The sequence below is a fragment of the Mobula hypostoma genome, chromosome 9, assembly GCF_963921235.1.
Source record: "Mobula hypostoma chromosome 9, sMobHyp1.1, whole genome shotgun sequence".
Taxonomy (NCBI): Eukaryota; Metazoa; Chordata; class Chondrichthyes; order Myliobatiformes; family Myliobatidae; genus Mobula; species Mobula hypostoma.
In genome coordinates, this window is record NC_086105.1 from 61,809,076 (window position 1) to 61,817,711 (window position 8,636).

The 8,636-nt window shown below is 45.2% G+C and overlaps 1 long non-coding RNA gene across 1 annotated transcript; it reads left to right on the forward strand.

The window, feature by feature from the left end:
- The first annotated feature begins 1,694 nt into the window (after positions 1-1,694).
- LOC134352390 (uncharacterized) lies at positions 1,695-4,902 on the forward strand. The gene is made up of 3 exons (XR_010019389.1): positions 1,695-1,735; positions 3,086-3,174; positions 4,220-4,902. It is a non-coding gene; the product is annotated as an uncharacterized LOC134352390 (long non-coding RNA).
- Positions 4,903-8,636: the final 3,734 nt, after the last annotated feature.

Consider the following 8,636-nt stretch of genomic DNA (forward strand, 5'->3'; position numbering starts at 1 on the left):
TGAAGCTGGAGGCCCAATATTATTGGTAACTGGGGCTTGGTGAGGCACAGGATCCAGATATGATAGGTGAGAGGATTATTTGGTATCAAGTGCACTCCCTGGGCCTCGGTGTAACCTGTAGGAGAGTTGCAAAGTGTTCAGTGCAGTCCCAGATGCTTCTTCTCCAATCTGAGAGGCACAGGCCAGAGTCTCTGTTGTGTACTTAATATTTCAATAATATTTCAGTAATCTTGTACACGTATTGGTTGATTAAACATTCTTGTTTGTTTAAGTAATTACTTACGGGTTATATGCAAAATAATTGAATTGCATACATCATCACGCTACGCGTGATACGTGGGCGCCTCGCTTCAAGTAAAGACAAAGTTACACCTTATTCCCAGACTCCCATGGCTTTCTTTGAATTAGTTCAATGTTTTGAAGTTACAAAACATAACATTGGCGACGAGGATGGGATTTAAAAGACAGTTGGCAGGTACGCGGGCGGGAACGGTTTAGAGGGATGTGGGCCCAATGCAGACAAGTGGGACTGGCTTAAAAGGACACCTTGGCTGGCGTGAAGAACTGGACAGACAGATTTTGTTCCCTGATGTATAACCGTATGATTAGTCAGGGTGTCAAAGGTTACAGGGAGATGGCAGGAATATGGGATTGAGAGGGAAAATTAATTATCTATGGCAGAATGGCAGAGGAGACTCAATGGGCAAATAGCCTAATTCAGTGTTATCCCTAATGACAGCACTCAGAGTAGAGTGCTTGTTACGGTAGCCCAGTGTCAGGAAAAGATTTTGTTTCCTGCCCACCGGAACTGAGCCAGTGATATCAGCCCACGTAACTCTTCCATCTACACAGCACCTCTGCTTTTTTCCACACTCCGAGTGAGGTAGGTTCATGGAAGGAGCTGCCAGAGGAAGCAGCAGAGGGGAGTGCAATAACAGTGCTTAAAAGGCCTTTGGACAGGTAGTCGGTTAGGAAAGGTGTAGAGGGATATCGGCCTAATGCATGTGAATGCAACTAGTTTAGATAGGCATCTTGTTTGGGATGGACAATTTGTGCCAATGGGTCTGTTTCTATCCTGTACTCTTTGAAATCCACCAGGGTCAGGAACAGTTATTACCCTTGACCATCAGGCTCCTGAACTGGTGTGGATAACTTCACTCAGCCCAACTCTGAGCTGATTCCACAGCCTACAGATACACTTCACCGGACTCTTCAACTCATTTTCTTGGTGTTACACCTTTTATTTGTACAATACATCTCCTTCCATGTTGGTTGTTAGCCAGTCTTTATTTATGTCTAGTTTTTCATAACTTCTATTGCATTTTTATTCCCCTGTAAAAACCTGCAAGAAATGAATCTCAGGGTAGTAAATGGTGACGTATATGAACTTTATTTTGACTTTGGAATCAGAGCTTTGGTCCTGGGAGCGTTAGCCAGAGAGAAGATGTCAGCTTTGGTTCACCAATCCTACCAATGGAATAAGAGGAATTTGCAGAGACCGATTTGTACATTCTCCGCCACTCGTTCAAACTACCCGCTGTCCACGCTGACTGTATTGCCCAGTGAACCTGTCCCATCTGCCCTCGTTTATCGCATAACCCTCGAAACCTCTCTCACCCATAAACACAAGAGACTCTGCAGATGCTGAAAAATCCAGAGCAACGCACACAAGATGCTGGAGGAACCCGGAAAAGCTTGGTGCTGTGGCGGGTGCGGAACTTGCCAAGGTGCAAAGGTAAGGCCCTTACTGTAAGGACAGAACATTCCGCCTCAGAAAGGGGAAGGGCGGAGGGAATGGTGAAGGCATGCCAGGGGTTAGAGCTGGGATTGAAGGAGGGAGGAGATTTGGAAGCGTTACAGAGGTGGGGGGGGGGAAAGGGTTTGGGTGCTTAGGGAAGATAGGATAGGAGGAAGATGGAGGCCCTGAGGACCCAAGTGGGGATGGGGGAGACTGAGAGACCTGGGTGAGTGGCAATGAGGGAAGGGGAGACTCCCCTACCCATACATAGTGCTTATCTTGATGGCTTTTAAATGTTGCTAATGTACCGCCCTCTAGCACTATTTCTGGCAGCTCATTTTAAATATGCACCACCCTTTGTGTAACAAAGCTGCCCCTGATGTACTTTCTAAGTCTCCTACATCTGATCTTAAATTGCTGCCCCCTTGGTTAACCTATAACCATCAGGCTCCTGAACCAGCATGGCTAACTTCACTCACCTCAACGATGAACTGACTTAACAACCTATGGGACTCTACAACTCATGTTTTTAGTATTATTTATTTACTTTTTTATTATGTTCATGATTTGTCTTTGCACATTGGTTATTTATTAGCCTTTGTTTTCAAATAGTTTTTCATAAATTCTACTGTATTTCTTGTACTTAGAAAATAAATATACTTTGAACTTTGAAGTAACCCCTTGCTGGGGAAAAAAAGACTGTTCTTTCAGCTTGTCCCTCATGAGGAGAGCTATGGCTTTTCTCTTTGGAATGGAGGAGGACGAGGGGTAACTTCATCGAGGTGTCCAAGATGATAAGAGACATTGGATCAAATGGACAACCAGAGGTGTTCCCAGGGCAGAAATGGCTAATACAGGGGAAATAATTTTAAGGTGATTGGTGGAAAGAATAAGGGGGATGTCAGAGGTAGATTTTTAACACAGAGAGGTGGGTGCGTAGGACACACTGCCAGGTAGAAGCAAGTACACCAGGGACATCTGAGAGCTTCTTAGATAAGCACATGGATGAAAGAAAATGCAAGGCTATGTGGGAGGGAAGGGTTAGATTGATCTTAGAGTGGGTTAAAATATCGGCACAACATCGTGGGCCAAAGGGCTCGTACTGTTCTATGTTCAATGTCAATCAGGTGAAGAGTTTTTAATCTGCTCGGACTGTCAGCTCTGTAACACCCACTGACCCGCCCATTCTATTTTTTCTTTTAATCTTGTTCTTTGATCTTGTGTCAAATCACAAATGAAGCAAGTATTTTCTGCTGATCTGCCTTGAACTTGTTTAATGATGTAGAGGCGCAAAGGGCTGAATGGCCTTAACTTGTCCTATTGTTGATGCTGGACATTGTGTTACAGACACTGCAGAAAGCCCGAGGAAGGAGGAGAATGGGACTTTGAACCATCATTGCCCTGTAGGGCAAATTGCCTGGCAGAGAGGCATAGAGGTATTTCCACCTACACCTGTTCAGAAATGCAGATCAACTTTATTCACCATATGCATTTGCATGTAAGAGGAATCTGCTGTGGTGTGTTGGTCAGAGTGTAACACGCAACAAAACACAACAACAATCAACAATTAGGAGCAATTAAGAATTATATAAAAATAAAGTTAGAAGTAGTGTATGTATATGGAATACGATGTGCATATATCTATATAGCTGGTGTGCCTAAGGCTTTAGCACAGTACTGTAGTAATTTTATGTATTGCACTGTACTGCTGCCACAAAAAAAATCAAACTTCATGACATTTGTGAGTGATGATAAACCTGATTCTGATTTGGGTCTCTGTTGTGGACTGAGTGGGAAGGGGGCAGAGAGAGGGGAATCGTGGTTGGGAAAGAAGGAAGGGAGAGGGGAGGGAGCGGAAGCACCGGAGGGACATTCTGTAATGATCAAAAAACTAATTGTTTGGAATTAAATGACCTTGCCTAGTGTCTCGGGGCTGGGTGTGTCTACACCTGTGCTACCCCACTCCTGGCACCCCTTCTCTGCCACCTGTCCCACACCCCTCCCATGGTGCTCCACCCTTGCCATTCCCAACATCTTTTGCTCCCGCCAGATTTATAAACTCGCTCTCAGCTCCACGTTGACAAATACAGTACTGTGCAAAAGTCTTGGGCACCCTAGATATATATATGTGTGTGTGTGTGTTTGTGTGTGTGTGTGTGTGTGTGTATGCCTAAGTGTCTTGCACAGTACTGTGCATACATACTGACCTGTATTTACAATATAAATATCATTACAAGAAGTGCAGTGTAGTGATGGGGGTATGTATAGGGTGGAGGAGGCTAACTAGAATGGCTGATCAGATTAACTGCTTTGGAGAAGAAACTTTTAAAATAGTGTGAAATGTTTGTTCTAATAGTCCTATAAAACTTTCCAGAAGAGAACTTTTGGAAAGGGCTGTTTCCAGGCTGGGTAGTTTCTGTAAACAATGTTCCTGATGAAGGGTCTCATCCTGAAACACCGACTGTTTATTCCTCTCCATAGATGCCGTCTGACCTGCTGAATTCCTCCATCATTTTGTGTGCGTCACACTGGATTTCCAGCCTCTGCAGTATCTCTTGTGTCACTGATTTTTCCTGCTTGCCTCTTTGTCCTGGAGACATACACCCAGTGGCCATTTTGTCCTGCTCATTAATGCAAATATCTAATCAGCCAATCATGTGCCAGCAACTCAATGCATAAAAGCATGCAGACATGGTCAAGATGTTCAGTTGTTGTTCAGACCAAACATTAGAATGGGGAATAAGTGTGATCTAAGTGACTTTGACTGTGGAATGATTGTTGGTGCCAGATAGGGTGGTTTGAGTATCTCAGAAACTGCTGATCTCCTGCCATTCTCAGCACGACAGTCTCTCGAATTCACAGAGAATGGTGAGAAAAACAAAAACCATCCAGTGAGCAGCAGTCCTGTGGGAGAGAACACCTTGTTAATGAGAGAGGTCAGAAGAGGATGGCCAGACTGGTTCAAGCTGACAGGAAGGTGACAGTAACTCAGGTAACCAAATGTGATGTCTGCAGAAGCGGATGGGCTACAGCAGCAGAAGACCACGAACGTATACTCAGTGATCACTCAATTCTGTACCTGATGAAGTGGTCACTGAGTGTATGAGTCTTATAGCGATAGGAGACTACAACCAATGACCCTCTCTACTGACAACAGAAGTGTAACAACTTTCAACAGGTTAATCCCTCCCTGCCCCACTCTCTGGTTACTGCTGAACTATGTAACAGAAGCAATGGTGCGTTTGTATTTCACTTCAGAATTAACAATCCCTCAGGGGGGTTTTAAGATTTGATTTTAAAAGTATAAATTTGCTTTGTCCTGGGAATTAGCTACAGGAAAGGGGCAAACTGCAAAAAGATCTAAACACGTTGTTGCTAAACATGGTCTGTGCTAATCCCCCTGCCAACAGCTTCCACTACCCGTGTTCTTTGCACACTGTACAAATTACTGGACATACTGTGGACGCCTTGGCAATTTCCTGACCAGCTGCATTTCAAGTGCTTTGTGCAATTCAAGGCTGCAGATAATTTTAGCGAAGAGAGGTGTTGGGGGGGGGGGTGGGAATGATGAAAGCTGCCTCTCTTATTCCGTAGGTTGTTAATCCTTGCCTTCGTCCCAGGGTCCGCCAGCCCGCTGTTCTGGGTTTGCTTGAAGCTGGCAGATGGGCTCCCCGGAATTTCACTCCAGCTGAGGTCTGTCTGCGTCCTGAGTTGTGAAGGCAATCAGACCCACCACCACTTCAGGCTGGGAGTCACAGCCCAGCACACACACAGCCTGTCAGTGGTTGTGTGCTAGCAAACATGATCAAAGTTGAGACACTCTTAAATGGGCGAGAAATACACTGAAACCTGCATTCTCACACACACACACACACACACACACACACACACACACATATACACACACACACACACACACACACACACACACACACACACACACACACACACACACACACACACACACACACACACACATACACACACACACACACATATACACACACACACACACACACACACACACACACACACACATACACACATGCAGACACACGCACAAACAAGCGCGCGCGCGCACACACACACACACACACATGCAGACATGCACAAACAAGCGTGCGCACACACACACATACACACACACACACACACACACACACACACACACTCAAATGCACATGAATCCATACACCAATTGACACATACACAGACATGCACACACAACCAAACCAATGCACATATAAATTACCACATGCACATGCATACACACTTGCACACATACGCATACACTCACACAGATATGCACATATGTATACACACGTGCACACATTCACAACCATGCAGTATACGCACATGGGCACATGTAATACACACATACACACACAAGTGCTTGCTCGCCTATAAACAGACAGAAACACATCGTTTCTGACAATCTCATTTCTCCGGGCTCAGGAGTTTGGATGCCGGGGTGAGTGGGGGTGGGTATCCACAGTCTCTGCTGCTTGGGGGTGGGTTGGATTGGATTGTTGCGAATTTCATCTGCTGTTTGCACCAGACCACCCACCACAAGACACAGTCAGAGAGACTCAAGCACCTCATGGCCTCCTCAGTTACTTCCCTACCGCTGAGGGTCCTTGACCAGGGATTCCTGGGGGGGGGGAGGGGAGGTTTGTCAGTTCTTTTAAGGAGGCTGTCAGGAAGTCCTTGAATTGTTTCCTGTCTCCCTGGGGAAGGCCTGGCTCTGATCAAGATTGGAGTACGGTGATTACTTCAGAATCAGAATCAGGTTTATTATCACTGATATAGGTTGTGAAATGTGTTCTTTTACAGCAGCAGTACAATGAAATCCATAAAATATACTATGTTGTTACAATGAGAAATGTGTATAAAAATAAGTCACATGAAAAGAGCACAAGGTGGTGAGATAGTTTACATGGGTTTGTTGTCCATTCAGAAATCTGATGGCGGTGGGGAAGAAGCTGTTCCCAAAATGTTGAGTGTGTGTCTTTAGGCTCCTGTACCTTCTCCCTGATGGCAGTAATGAGAAGAGGGCACGTCCCAGATAGTGAGGGTCCGAGGGTCCTTAATGATGGATGCCACCTTCGTTAAGGCGTTTCCTTTTGAAGATGTCTTTGAAGGTGGGAGGCTAGTGCCCCTGAAGGAGCTGGCCAAGTTTACAACCCCTTGCAGCTTTTTCTGACCCTGTGCAGTGGAGCCTCCGTAATTCTACTAGTCAGAATGCTCTCCACAGTACATCTATAGAAACTTGCTGGAGTCATACCAAACCTCCTCAAACTCTTAATGAAATATAGCCACTCATTTTAACATGGTTAACATCACGTTTGAACTCGTTTAATTAAGCTACAAAGAAGAAGCCAAGTTCATCTTTGGTGACCTACAAGTCCTTCTCAAACTTCTCATGAAATATATCGACTGGTACAACAATGCCACCTGGAACTGAAACCTCGACTCTGGAACTGGACGTGTGGACAATGTAGCCTGCCCACCAAACTGGGTGATTCTGATCGAGTGTGTTCAATGTGCAGAGGGCACTGACATTGTCTCACCTACTCTGCCAATGGCCGCCAGGTGTTCTGCAGAGGCAGACTTGGTGCTACCCTCTCGAGTGATCAGCATTTCCAAAGCAAAGCAGTTCTAGGTGGGTAGGTCATCAGCTTGGTTTTGGGGGTTGAGATCTCGAGCTTCACACATTCATTTTCCTTACTGGGTATGGTGGTGGATTCCATCATCGATGTTTGGCCTCATTGAGGTGCGGCTCCTAAAGGCTACAGAAAGTGATGGGCACAGCCCGATGCATCACAGACAAAGGTATCTCCACTACTGAGCACATTTACAGGTAGTACTGGCACAAGAAAACAGCAGCCATCATCAAAGATCCCCACCATCTCGTCCATGATCTCTTCCCACGCTTACCTTTGGGCATGAGGTCTAGAAGCCTTAGGTCCCACACCATCAGGTTCAGGACAAGTTATTACCCTACAACTATCAGGTTCCTGAGCCAGCATGGATAACGATACCCACCACTACGCTGAACAGGTTCTATGACCTACAGACGTGCTTTGAAGACTCTTTACAGCTCATGTTCTCAGTATTATTTTTATTTGCTCAGTTTGTCTTTTACACATTGTTTTTTTGTCAGTGTTTATTTATGTATAGATTTTTTGGTAAAATTCTAACACATATCTTGTAAATGCCCGCAAGAAAATGAATATCATGATACTTTGATAATAAACTTACTCTGAACTTTCAACTGAGGGAAATTATTCACAATGACCAAGGTCTTATTGTGCATCTTGACTGTCGGGGTGGTGTTGTATTTGGGGTGGGAGGGAAGGCAATGGTCTTTATCTCCCAGATGTTTAACATGAGGCCTATCCTCTCATACACTTCAGTGAAGGGGTCTACAATGGTCGGAGCTTGGACTCGGAGCACGAACAGTCGTGAGTGTTGTCCGTGTACTGTAGACTGATCACTGGAGCTGATGTGGTCTTGGATCTGGAGTGGAGCATTGAATGACATCATGTGTTAGCAAGAAACCAGTTGGAGGTGAAGCACAGAGTGAGGAAGATTGAGAAGAGGGTTACTGTGATAGTGACTTTGTTGGTCTTCAGTCTGTACTGGGACTGGGTTCTGTGGTGGATCAAAGATTTGCAAGTTATTGTGACGCAGATGAGGATTTTTTTTTGGAAATGGGCATATCCCTCTCAGCTATCAGAGCTGGAAGTTTTTGCTAGGTCAACAAGGGTTATGGACAATGATCGGTGCTGCTGCCTGACCTGTTCGGGGATATGTTGCACAGGGAAGATCATGTCTGTGACACACGCACACTTGGTCACACACACACACAGAGTCAGTGAAACACAGGCACATACAA